The sequence below is a fragment of the Zingiber officinale genome, chromosome 9A (genome assembly GCF_018446385.1).
Source record: "Zingiber officinale cultivar Zhangliang chromosome 9A, Zo_v1.1, whole genome shotgun sequence".
NCBI classification, from domain to species: Eukaryota; Viridiplantae; Streptophyta; class Magnoliopsida; order Zingiberales; family Zingiberaceae; genus Zingiber; species Zingiber officinale.
In genome coordinates, this window is record NC_056002.1 from 23,649,141 (window position 1) to 23,662,864 (window position 13,724).

The window sequence follows — 13,724 nt, forward strand, 5'->3', positions numbered from 1 at the left end:
TTTGATTTTTTTTTATGATTAATATTATAACCCAACTCCTAAAGACAAAATCTTATTAGTATAACGGGGAGTTTAAAAAAATAAACAAAAAAATTGGTGTCTTATACGCTGCGTGTGTTGTCCATCGCTGCCGCCTAGGGTATATATATAGCCCAACATATTTTTAGATTTTTTTCTTTTTATTTATTTATATAGTTTTGAACTTACCAGTTATACCAATCATATTTTACTTTTAAGGTTTTGGGGTTGTGTTATAATATTAAGTACAAAAAAAATTTCAAAACGAAAACAAAGTTTAGGTGCTTGCGGGGTGTACGACATAAGGGATGTGACATACATATATATACGGTGCTCACCATGAGTGACCTCAGTGGGCGCCCCTCCCAAGTCAGAGTGCCCAGATCACTTTCAGATGCCCAAACCATTTTTCATGTGACGGGTGCTTGCTGGTGCGGGAAGCATCTGACGATCGAACCTGAGTTTTAATAATGATAAAGGGTCCAAAGTTAAGGTTGTTTGTGGTCTAACGTCTTTGAATGAGTTTGCAAGAAAGTCCTAAGTGTACTTAGGCAAAAGTCCTAACTACGGTTAGGCAAGTGGAAAACTCTAGGGGGCGGTAACCCTAGGTCCTAGGGGGTGGTAACTCTAGATGGAAAGTCTTGGCGGATTGAGGGCTTCGGGCAAAAATCCTAGAGTCGGGGGCTCTAGGTGGAAAGTCATGGTGGTCGCGGACAAGGTGAAAATACTGGACGGGTCGTAGAGCGAACGTCCAGCAGAAAGTCCTGGAGACTCGGGCGCTGAGCAAAAGTCTAGTCAATTTGGAGGACCGGACTGACAACAGGTAAACTCTCCTGAGTGGAGTAGGTGAGGACACACTCCCCGATGAAGGAATAGTAGGAGTCAGTTCAACCTAGGGTTTCCGGAGGAAATCTGAAGTCAGAACCGGACAGTTCGAAGGTTGTCAACTTATTTGATATTATTTGCTAGCTGTCTAACTCTATTTTGTAGGAACTAACAATTCTGTAGGGTCAGACTTAGCCTTGATCGGTCGACCAAACCCCAGTACAACAAGATTAGATTTCTAGATTGCAGATCGGGTTCGATCGAGGGATCGATCGATCGAACCGAGGATAAGAGTTGACCTGATTGAAGCCGAGGTGATCGGATCAGATGAGGATAAGATCATCTGATCGGTCAACCGAACATGGGGATCGGTTAACCGATCTACTTCGGGTCAAACCTGATCCCGAGTTTCGAGGATCAGGATCAGATCTAAAGAGGCTATAAAAGAAGCCTCGGGCAGCACTTCGAAGAAAACTTGAAACAGAACAACTTGTGCTCCTGTGCGCTGCTCTGAATGCTTCAACTACACTCTGTTGTTCCGACAATTGACGACTACTTCCATCATCTTTGTATTTGTCGGTATAATCTTTTAAAGTTCAATACTTGTATTTACTTGTTTGTAAAGATTCTCGAGCTTATAGTGATTGCCCATTGAAAGCACTCTCACGTGCGGGCCTTGGAGTAGGAGTCGACACAGGCTCCGAACCAAGTAAAAGAAACTGTGTTAGCGTTTGTTTCTCTTTATTATTCTGTTGTATATTCTGTGTGTTTTACAAAATGAATGTAAAAGCCACGAGCACTATTCACCCCCCTCTAGCGCTTTCGATCCTATAATTGGTATCAGAGCAGGGTCGCTTCGAATTGGTGAAACCACCATTCAAGCAATTTTTTTCTCTCGTGGTAATTTTTAATTTTTCAGAGTCAATCAGAATCGATAAAATTACCGTCTTCCGATCTGGTTTTATCGCAATCGAGTTTTTCCTCGAAGTTAGTGCAACACCACTCGAATTCACTTTTTAATTTTTTAATCCCGCACTACTAACCCAAGACCAAGTCTTGGAACAAAGTTTCTTATTTTTGTTTGTGTGAGATTTTACTTCTACAATGGCCCACCAAGAAGTCTACAACACAGGCCGCCCGCCTCTCTTCTCTGGCGAGGACTTCAACTACTAGAAGGGTCGAATGGAGTCCTACCTCCAAACCCAATTCGAGATGTGGATGATCATCAGAACCAGCATCTCACTCCCACTCGACGACACGGGAAAACTAGTATCATGCGAGAATTGGGATGCAAGTATAATAAAGAAGGTCGAGACCAACACCAAAACTTAATTAATTAATCAAAATTAATATTATTAATATTACTAAATCTTAATTAATCTAACTCAACACAAACTTAAACTTAAATCTGATTAACTCAATTAAACACAAAACCATTTCACAATCACCCATAGAAATACCATGTTTGATAATCTAGACTGGGTGAGATGGAATATTAAGGGGTTAATTTCAATCAAACTATCTTTTGATCCATCAAATTGAACGAAATCAAATACTTTATGTGTAGGAAAATAAAGATTTGGATAAATGGATGTTAGATAGTGGATACTCCAGACACATGACTGGAGACAGATTGAAATTTACTAAGCTGAAATTCAAGAACCTAGGGTCAGTTACATTTGACAACGATAGAACGCTTAAGGTAATCGAAACAGGTAATATCCAATTAAATTTCTATTTCTATATTCAAAAAGTTTTATTGGTTGATCAACTGAATTTTAACTTATTTAGTATTAGTCAATTATGTGACTCAGGGTACTCAGTCACATTTTCAAAAACTGATTGCTTAATTAAAAATGTTGAAAATCCTAAAATTACACTTAAGGGAATTAGGAAAAAGAACATTTATATAATTGACCTACCAACCTCCTCACTAAAGTGTTTATTGACACAACAAGATGAAACTAAGTTGTGGCACAGGAGACTGGGTCACACTCATACCAAACTCATTTCGAAAATGAGCCAAAATAGATTAGTTAGAGGTTTATCCAAATTAAAATTTATAGAAAATATAATTTGCAATGCTTGCCAACAGGGTAAACAAACCAAATCAACCTACAAATTAACCAACTTAAATAGAATTAACTCAATACTTGAGCTCCTACACTTAGACCTGTTTGATTCACATGGAGCCAAGTCACTAAACAAGAACCAATATTGTTTAGTTATAATTGATGATTACTCAAGATTTACTTGGGTAAAATTTCTAAAAACTAAAGATGAAACGTACAAAATCTTTAAAACCTTTTGCAACTTAGTAGAAAATGAAAAAGATACAAACATGAGTACTCATGCCCTAGAACCCCTCAACAAAATGGACTAGTAGAACGGAAAAATAGAACCCTACAAGAAGCCGCTAGAACCATGTTAAATGAATATAACTTAAATAATCAATTTTGGGCTGAGGCAATTAATACAGTCTGTTACATTCAAAATAGAATTTTAATTAATAAATCTCAGAATAAAACTCCTTATAAAATATATTATGGTAAAATTCCCAACTTAAAAAGTATTTTTCTCTTATTTTGAGTGTGAATTTTTCTTCTTCCTCCTTTCTTTCTCTTGCATTGGTCGAAATTCACCTTCTTGGTTGCTAGCACAACCTTAGATAGTTTTTCCTTCTCAACTTTTTGAGTTTGTGAGACAAATAGAGACACTTGTTCGTGTGGATACCAAAAGAGGCATGAACGCTTGATCGTGCTAAGATTCGAGCTATCAAGAGATCGTGTGCACGCATCAAAGGTATAACCTTTTTATGATATAAAACTTAGTATATGTTATTATTTTCTTTCCCTTCACATGGATCTTTTGGAGGAACTAGATATTTTTCGTCGCGCTTTAGCATTTTTAGTACCCTAGTTCCTTACAATATGATCGGATAGGCCTGGAACTACTGACTAGGCTAGGTTAGTTGAGCAGGCCTAACATCACCGGTTGGACATGAAGAGTCGACCGAACCTTTCGAGCGGTTGTCCTTTGCAACTTACAGACGAGGTTGGAAACTAAGTACTGATTTATCAAGTCCACCACCCTAGTCGATCAGACTTAAGGGCCGATCAGATATATTGCGCCTCCTCGATAAAATGAAGGGTCGAGTGAAGAACAAGTTGTTGACTTCATTCCGTGAGGCTAAGCTGGTGATCCCTTGGCCGAGTGGTCACCGAGGAGCCCATAGCAAGACTGGTACATCTGTCATATTGTATTCTTTTAAAAGTTTGTGCTATAAATGACAAACAATATCCCACAGGCAAACCGTACTTTAGAAGCTTCCAGCCTGTCAAATTAAAAATTATTTACGCACTTGTTTATGGAAAGATATCAGAAGTACTTGATGGTCTGTCCTTTCGTAGGAATGCTTTATAAAACGTGCCAATACTTTGAGATGCGTGCATAACACAACAGTGACACTATAAAAGGGGTCTCCATTTGTAGGCAGAGGTATGTGATGCGCTATATTTTCACACGCTCATTGCTACAGTGTTCTTCCACCATTTTCTCCTTCCAAATTGTGTACTGACTTGAGCATCAGAGGGTCAACGTTGGGACCCCTTCCCTGGCCCGGTACTAACTCTCTCTGTGTTGTAGGACCACGCGAATCCTTCGTCTAGTCAACAACATAGCTACATTCGTAGCCATCCATCTTCACCGCTTTCAGATAGGATTAATAATAATAATAATAATGAAGTTTGATATTTTTTATTTATTAAATCTTAGATTAGTAATGCCATTATACCTGTATTGTTTAATAATATAAGTATTTATATGTCATCCTATTTATCTATTAATACTTTGTTATGAATGGTGTTTAAAATTAAAAATATTTTTGGTATGGACAATGGACAATGGACATTTAAAGTGAGGATGAAGATGTAGATATAGATTTAATCCATGTGGGTTGGAGTCGGGAATAAGAATTCTACGATAAAATAAAATCGGAGATGAGGATAGGATGAGGATGGAGATATAATTCATGAGCGAAGAAGTGGATGTCAAATCCATTGCCATCCTTATTGGAATAGATAGGAAACCTTGTTCAAATACTTAAGTAGACTCAGTCCTACCTATAATGTAGGTAAGAAACTAGGGAAAATAAAATTTTTTTAGGTATTCGGTCATTCAAATTAATAATTTTAAAGATGATCGATTTATAAAAATTTTCTATCTGATCCCGTTCGAAGGCTGAGTCGGACGGAGGCTGGCCGCAGTGGCCTGGTTGTTGACGGAAAGTCGTAGGTGATCCGGCTCCCACGGGTGGCTGACGCTGCTGTAGGACCCTGTGCACACTCAGACAATCTCCCCCTCCCACGTTAGAGACCATAACCCAGGGAAAAAGTCCCCGGATCAGGCCCTCCGACGCTCAAGTCAGGTCCTTTTTCCCCAGAAGAAAACAGAGAGCTCCCGAAATGAAAAGTTGTGAAAGGAAAAAATGACGAGAGTGCGCGTACCCGCGTACGAGGAATCTCCTCCTTTTTATGCACCCGCCTTGCTTCCAGAACCTGCCATCCTGTCAGAAAATGTTAGACGCTGGGCTTTGTCGTATATCCCCGACACCTGTCGCGCTGCTATTGGTCATGGAGGCATCTTCTTGTTTAGGAACCTCCGCCTTTACACAGGGGTTTTGTCTTGTAGTGAAGGACATCTGTCAGGCTGTCATTGGTTATGAGGGCATCTTTTCGCTTAGGAACCTCCGCCTTCGCACATCTCCCTGGTGTGTAATGATTACCCTTAACAGACAATTGTGATGCTTCAACTCCTGCACAGCTTGGCTCATCCTATTTATCGCGGTCTGCATCTACCTCGCACCCTCGACCAGATCTCGCCTCTAAGCGTTACCTGCCAGTCGGGCTGACTCTGACAAGCTCTGCTGCTTCCGACCTGTGAGTCGTGACTTGCACTTCCGGACCTTCGAATCGCAGGCCTGTAAGTCGGGCTACCACTACCCAGCTCTGCCGCTCCTGACCCATGAGTACTTGCTGGCCCTCGCCCGTGAGCCCGTAGATCGGGCTGTCTTTGCACAGCTCTGACGCTGCCGATCTATGATTTGTGACTTGCGCTTCCGTGCCTTCGAACCGCAGGCCTGCAAAAACCGAGCCGTCTCTGCGCAGCTCTGACACTTTCGACCTCTGAGTTGTGGCCTGTCTCTCGACCATAGGCCTGCCGATCAGGCTGCCCCTGCCCCACTTGACCGATCCCGACCTGCCTCTGCCCAGTTCTGCCTGCCACTTTCAACGGCTTCGCCTGCTTGAACAACAAGTTTGTCCGACCTCTGCTTATTCCATATGCTAGCCTTTTGACTGCTGAGTCAGCTTGACTATTGACCGTCACGTCTTCCTGACTTTTGACCGCCATATGGCCTTGACCCTTCTCACCCTTTGCTCTTGGGCCCCTCCATTACCAACCGTATCACAAGCCTCCCCCGCAAGTCTAGTCGAAGGAGGACGACAGTCTGACTGACTAGACCTCAGCACATCTCTAAGATCTCAGCATATCTTTGTGACCTCAGCCTATCTCTGTGTCTCTACTTCAGCATATCTCTGCGCGCTCTGATTCCTGCCTCACGCATCAATCTTTGTGTCGCGTCGCCTGGGATACCATGCCTCCTTAATTGCTTTGCCAGTCGCTTGGGATACCGTGTCCGCGTAGTTGCTTTGACTTGGCCACCGATCCTCTTTATAAAGAGCCTCACGGTCACTCCTTTACTCTATCCTTCTTCATTCCTGCTCTCCTACTTTCTTCTGCTAACCCTCGTTCTGCCAGCTTCCTTCCCCTGAGATGCATTCTCCTTCCTCTGACGAAGTTGATCAACCACCCTCCCAAATGCTGATAAATCAACTCACCTCGCTGCTTGCAGCAAGAGAACGCGAACTGGAGCGTGTGTCCCAGGATTGCGCTCGCCAGACGGCTGCCCTGCGCTCCATGGAAGCCCAGTATCGTGTTGCGAAGTCTTGCATGCATTCTGAAAAGGCGAGGAAAGAGGAATGCCAGGCTAGCCTGCAGCGCCAAATCAGCCTCCAAGAACGTTTGCAGCGAGAGCATGAGACGGAGCTGTCTCTCCTCTGTGCATATCTCGACGACAAGCAAGACACGATCGCCCGGCAGCAAACAGTCATCGACTCCCTCCACGCGCAACTGGCTCGAGCCTTGAATGCCCCAGGGGCTCCTGAGTCCCCGGACATTTCTTCACGCGGCAGTGCTCATTCTCCATGACCAATCCTTTCCCCGAGTTAAAATTAGCTCAGGCCATAGTTGTCTCGGTGGCTCCTTTGCCGCAAGGCGTTCCCTCTTGTGGCCTTGGCTGTATCACCTGCTTACTGAACTGTGTTGCTGTACTCGTATACCTGTCCTTTTCCGGCATAGTCTTTCCTGCTCAATTTTCATCTAACAAGCATTTTTAGAAACTGGTCCATATGTAAGAGCTAAGAGTTGCCTCATGATTCCTTTTCATGTATGAATTTTGGATAATAAAACCAACATAGTGCTTGAAAATTAAAATTACAATAAACGTGCAAAACCTGATTCCGCAGTTAGCATTGATGTTTCAGGGGTAGGGTGGATGGCCTTCCGCATCCCTTGCCTTGCGTATTTGCTGCATATTTGCGATTTGCGTAAAATAAAGCCAGATGTAGCTGATCTGATTATTGAAAACGCTCCGCTCGATGTGAGGCATATCCCTCAGAAAGGTAGTCAGGTGTGGGCGTCGAGCTCACTTATGATTTTCGCAAGAGGGTTGATTTTTGATTCCGCATGGGGTCCGACCTAAAAGGTCGTTGGGCGTGAGGGCAGAGCTCACTTTTGACTCTCGCTTGGGAGCCGACCTGAAAGGTCGTTGGGCGTGAGAACAGAGCTCACTTATAACTCGCACTGAGGCAAGAGTCTGGGACTACCGACCTAAAAGGTCGTTGGGCGTGAGCACAAGGCTCACTTTTAATTCTCGCATGGGAGCCGACCTGAAAGGTCGTTGGGCGTGAGAACAGAGCTCACTTATAACTCGCACTGAGGCGAGAGTCTGGGACTACCGACCTAAAAGGTCGTTGGGCGTGAGCACAAGGCTCACTTTTAATTCTCGCATGGGAGCCGACCTGAAAGGTCGTTGGGCGTGAGAACAGAGCTCACTTATAACTCGCTGAGGCGAGAGTCTGCAGGCACCACACCTAAAGGTGGGTTGGGCGTGAGCACAAGGCTCACTTTTAATTCTCGCATGGGAGCCGACTGAAAGGTCGTGAGAATAGAGCTCACTTATAACTCGCCGAGGTCTGGGACTACCGACCTGAAAGGTCGTTGGGCGTGAGCACAAGGCTCACTTTTAATTCTCGCATGGGAGCCCTGAAAGGTCGTTGGGCGTGAGAACAGAGCTCACTTATAACTCGCCCTGGAGAGTGCGGGACTACCGACCTAAAAGGTGGTTGGGCGTGAGCACAAGGCTCACTTTTAATTCTCGCATGGGAGCCGACCTGAAAGGTCGTTGGGCATGAGAGCAGAGCTCACTTATAACTCGCACTGAGGCGAGAGTCTGGGACTACCGACCTGAAAGGTCGTTGGGCGTGAGCACAAGGCTCACTTTTAATTCTCGCATGGGAGCCGACCTGAAAGGTCGTTGGGCGTGAGAGCAGAGCTCACTTATAACTCGCACTGAGGCGAGAGTCTGGGACTACCGACCTGAAAGGTCGTTGGGCGTGAGCACAAGGCTCACTTATAATTCTCGCATGGGAGCCGACCTGAAAGGTCGTTGGACGTGAGAGCAGAGCTCACTTATAACTCGCACTGAGGCGAGAGTCTGGGACTACCGACCTAAAAGGTCGTTGGGCGTGAGCACAAGGCTCACTTTTAATTCTCGCATGGGAGCCGACCTGAAAGGTCGTTGGGCGTGAGAACAGAGCTCACTTATAACTCGCACTGAGGCGAGAGTCTGGGACTACCGACCTAAAAGGTCGTTGGGCGTGAGCACAAGGCTCACTTTTAATTCTCGCATGGGAGCCGACCTGAAATGTCATTGGGCGTGAGAACAGAGCTCACTTATAACTCGCACTGAGGCGAGAGTCTGGGGATACTCCGGTCCGAGACCGGTGGCGATGGTGCTGGTCTAAGACCAGTAATGATACTCCGGTCCGAGACCGGTGGCGATGGCGCTGGTCTGAGACCAGTAATGATACTCCGGTCCGAGACCGGTGGCGATGGCGCTGGTCCGAGACCAGTATGAACCCCAAACGGCAAAGGCACAGATGCATTGCTCTCCTTCGCCCTCATTCGTTTCGCCTGTGCCGACCTGATTGTTTTAGTTGATCTGGTCGTTATTGCTAGCTTTGGGCTTACTCATTTGCGTCGCGCTTCTTCCTGCAATTGCATCACATACGGTATAGAATTAAGAATAGAGGAGGGAGCATGAAAACCTTACTCAACCCCTGGGCCACAGTGCCCTTGCAGCTTATGATGACCCCGCAGTTCCCGCGATGCGCCTGGTTAATTACTCAGATCCGGGGCTGTCTGGGCAGAGTCACTTGCCCAGCCGATCCGAGCGAGGGACACCCCCACATGCCTGCTCGCTACTTGTCTGACCTGGCAATCACTCCCGCTGGCCTACCCTGTCTTATTTGCAACCTTTTTGAATCGCCTGGATTCTGGGGCTTCATGAAACTTCCAGCCTAGTCCTTGAGCCTTTTACGAAGAATACTTCTTTTTTGAAGCCACGCCCCTTCATGATTACTTTGCCTTGTCGATCTTTAATGCGTTTCTTCTCGCGATGACACCTGTCCGACGCCTTTACTGCGCACGCCTCCTGACGCCAGCCTCTGACCCTTTTTTGCACCCTTCAGCGCTTATTTCCCATCAGACGGCGCTGGGGCGCGTTACCCCAAAAGATACTCGGCTCGACTCTCGATGCTTCCTAGGAATGAACGGGCTTTATAAACCCTAAAGGCAGTCCGCTTTCCTTACTTCGACGTTTCGCTATCCTCCTCTCCCTTCGTTCGCGGCCGTTTCTGGCAGTGCAACTCCTCGTTCTCCTGCTTGCGCCCGACCTGTGACCTCTCTTGTCTTCATCCCCCTTGCCTGCTTGCTCCTCGTAGTCATGGATGGTAAGGAACTCTTCTGGTATTCGCATTACATCTCTGATTTAGACCATCACGACTTGTTTGCACTGCAATCCAACTTGGGACTAGGCGCCGCATATGAGTTTCATCTTCCCTCGCCAAATGAGCATCATTCTTCTCCTCCCGAGGGGTTTATCACCGTTTTTAGGGACCAAATCTTAGGTGGTCTTCGCTTTCCTTTGCATCCTTTTTTCTCCGAGTTGAGTCAGTATTGCGGTATTGGTATCTCTCAGTTCGGCCCTAATGCATTCCGAGCGATCTGCGGAACCATCATCTTGTGCCGCATTTATCAAATCCCCTTGACCGCTAGACTATTCCATCACTTCTATTCCTTCCGGCGAGCTGAGGCGGGGATATTCAACGTTGAGGCCAAGCCGGGCCATAAGTTTTTTGATGACCTTCCTTCTTCCAATAAAGGCTGGAGATCTCGATTTTTCTTCCTCAAACCCCCCGTCCCCTTAGCCGTGCCTTCCCAATGGCATCCTATCCTTGCTTCAGACTTCCCTTCGCATGTCCATGAACCTGCCTGCTCCGCAGCTGCGGACAAGCTGAAAGGTGTTGTTGTTCGCCTGTCTGTGCTGATGCTAGAAGGCATTCTGCTCGATTTTGGTCTTAGCCCTGTTTCCACGGGAATCGGAGCTCCTTTTGGTAAGTTGTTATTTATTGTATACTGCTCTTCGCTAACTGAGGTGTTTTTTCTTCTTATTTTTGTAGTGGCTGCCATCCTCTGTTCCTTTGCCAGTCAGGAGACACCCTCGGTGGCCGTTCTGCAAGCTCTGAATGATGAGCTAACACCGAGTCTACCTTCTGATCCCGCCGTCGCCGCCGGTCCGCAGCTTTCGGAACCCCGGACTTCTGATGCGGAGGACGCCCCGATGCTCGCAGAGCTACCAGCCCCCAGCCCTGCAGACTCAGCCCTACCTCGCACCTCTGATCAACCTGCAGCTGAGCCATCGCCCGCAGGACCAGTGCCTTCTCTCCCTCCAACTATGAAGCTGCACCTTACGCGCAAGGGCAAGAGAACGGCCCCGGTCACCGCAACTTCTCCTCCACCTCCTCGCCGTCAACGCGTAGTGATCGTTTCCTCTCCCACCAGGTCCTCGGACATGGGCTCGACCCAAGAGACAAGCTTGGCCCGGGTGAAGGCCTCTGATCTGGAGGTGGCAGACCCGCCATCGGACCTGACCGCTCCGCTGCCAATCCAGAGTGTATCACCTGCCCCGCCTTCGTCCTCTGGCGATCAGCCCCCGAACTCACTGGTTCCCTCTGCCTCTCCTCTTCTTGCGCCTCCGAGCTCGTCCCTGCCGACTCTGGAGCTGCCATCCGCAGACCTGGCCTTTGAGGCTTCTTGGAGGCTTCCCTCAGAGACCGACCCGGCCTACGCATCCGCTGCCGACCCATCTCCTATCTTTGGTAGGGTTGATTTCTATGGGGACTTGGCTACCTCCTGCAATCAGCCAATCGGCGGTTCTGGGAGAGCAATTCCCCTTTGGAGGAGCTTGATCAAATTGCTCGCTCCCTGGTAGCGGTAAGCTCTTCCTCTCCTTCTTCCTGGTATCCGTGTGTTTCTGTAACCCCCTTTCTCTTCTTCCGGCCACTTACAGACCTGCTCCGCGAGTCTGAGCACCGTGCAATTAGCGGCCGAGCTTCAGCGAGAGAACGCGGCGCTCAAGGCGCGGCTTCGGGAACTGGAGCACCCTGCGGCTTCGGGAACTGGAGCACCCTACGGCTTCCTCAGCTCCTCATGAGCCTTCTCTAGGAAGCTTAGATGCTTATCTGCGTGCCGTCGGAGAATCTGCGGCCTCTGCTCGGGCCATTTCCCATGCCGCCTTCGATAAACTTCAACAGTTGGAGGCGGCTTTGAAAACAAGTGAGTCTTCCTTGGCTTCGGAAGCGGATCATCATCAGGCGACCCTTTCTAAGCTGAAAGCCAAAGAGGCAGAGTTGCTCTCCCAATCAGAGGAGTTGACGCTGCTACGGCAAGGTCAGGAGCTTCTGCAGACGGGGTTGGCCGATGCCCAGGCCCTAGCTAGTGCTGCCGCTGGCCGAGAAGCAACCATGCGGACCCAGTGGGAAGCTTGTCAAGCCACTCTCCAATCCTTGCAAGCGGAGTTGTCGAAGGCCCAGGAAGTCGTGTCTCAGGGCCAGAGCGACTTGTCCGTGGTGCGCGCTGAGGTTGCGGAGAACAAGAACAGTTTGGAGGTATACCGAGCTAGCGAATCAGAGCGGTTGAAGGCCTACAGGCTAGCCTATGTCAGATCCTCCTTTTTCCTCCAAAAGCTAGGGCGGTGGATGGTCGTGCTGCTGTGTCATGGAGCCGCTGGCGGGGTCAGACAGGCCTTTGAGCAAGGTTTCCTACGCTCGGCACCTCCTGCCACCTTCTTGGACACAACTCGCCTTACCAGGGAATTGCCGCAGGAAACCTTCCCTTCCTTCGAAGCGGATGAGGGACTCTTCCTCTTGGAGGCTCCTCCCCCTGCGGCCGACCAGGCTCCCATGGATGTTTCTGCCCGGGCCCTGCCTGCTGCTGTTCCTGAAGCGTCTGCAGACCCTGCGTCTTCCGACGTAGTGCCAGCCGACCCCGGGCTCCTTCCGCTGGCCTCCGTTGATTCTGCGCCTTCTCCCCCGGATGTCGTATGATGAGCGATGTGTTGTAATGTTACGTGTTGATGTTGAACCTTCCGTGATTGTATTTATTCGCGCGGTCTTATTGAACTTTGGATAGCTGTACTTAGCTTGCCTTTGCTTATTTTATCTTTGTTACGTTGCTCTCCCCCGAATAGTAGCTTTTATACCGAGCCTGGTGAGGGTCCGCTCTTACTTTTTGTCTTTGACGCATGTCCATGAAGCTCGCTGATCTGCTCCACCTTTCTTTTTGATGGCCGCTTCCGCCCACCTTTGTCCTCACGAGGCAATCGCTTGTCCGACAAAAAGTTGGCTGAACTGAGCGTGCCCCTCCCCCCCCTTTTTTTTCTTTCCTCTTTTTTCGTACCGCATGAGGTGCCTCGTACTTCGAGCCTTTGTCTTTCCTATAATGCCCTCTGGTTATATTCTCGAGGCTCATCGTAGAGCGCTCCTTGTCTATTTCCGCCCCTGTATCCACCATCCGTTATTAACGTACGAGAATACCCTTCCTCCACCATACCTATAAGTATCTTCTTCCTCTCTCCCTTCTGTTATGCTTCGTCATCATCACGGAGCGCTCAAACGCCGCCGCCGCCGACTGACTTTCTCCGAGATCACGCCGCGCTCCTTCCTTTTTTCCTAGCCCCCTCTTTTCGTTTGTTCCTTCTACCTCCTGAGATAATCTCCCTTGCAATGACCTCTCCTTCTTGGGTTTCCTTGTTGGCGGAGCACTTACCCGGCGCTTCAACTTTCGCTGAGTTGGATTGGGATGACCTACGGTACACTTACGAAATCCCTACTAGCTTTCGCCCCATCATCCCTACTGGCGTGAACTTGTACTTCGATCCCCCACCTGGTTTTTGTACTTTCTTTACTGAGCAATTTGTATCTGGCCTTCGTCTACCCCCGCATCCTTTTCTGTCTGGAGTGTGCCGCTACTTTAAGATCCCCTTAGGTCAGCTAACTCCCAATTCCATAAAGATTTTGTGTGGCTTTGTAATACTCTGCGAAGTTTGCGAGGTTTCCTGGTCCGCTCCCCTCTTTCACTGCTTCTTTGCTCTTGCTCGACACGCTGATGGTCTTTTTGACTTCCAAGCTCGCAGTCATACC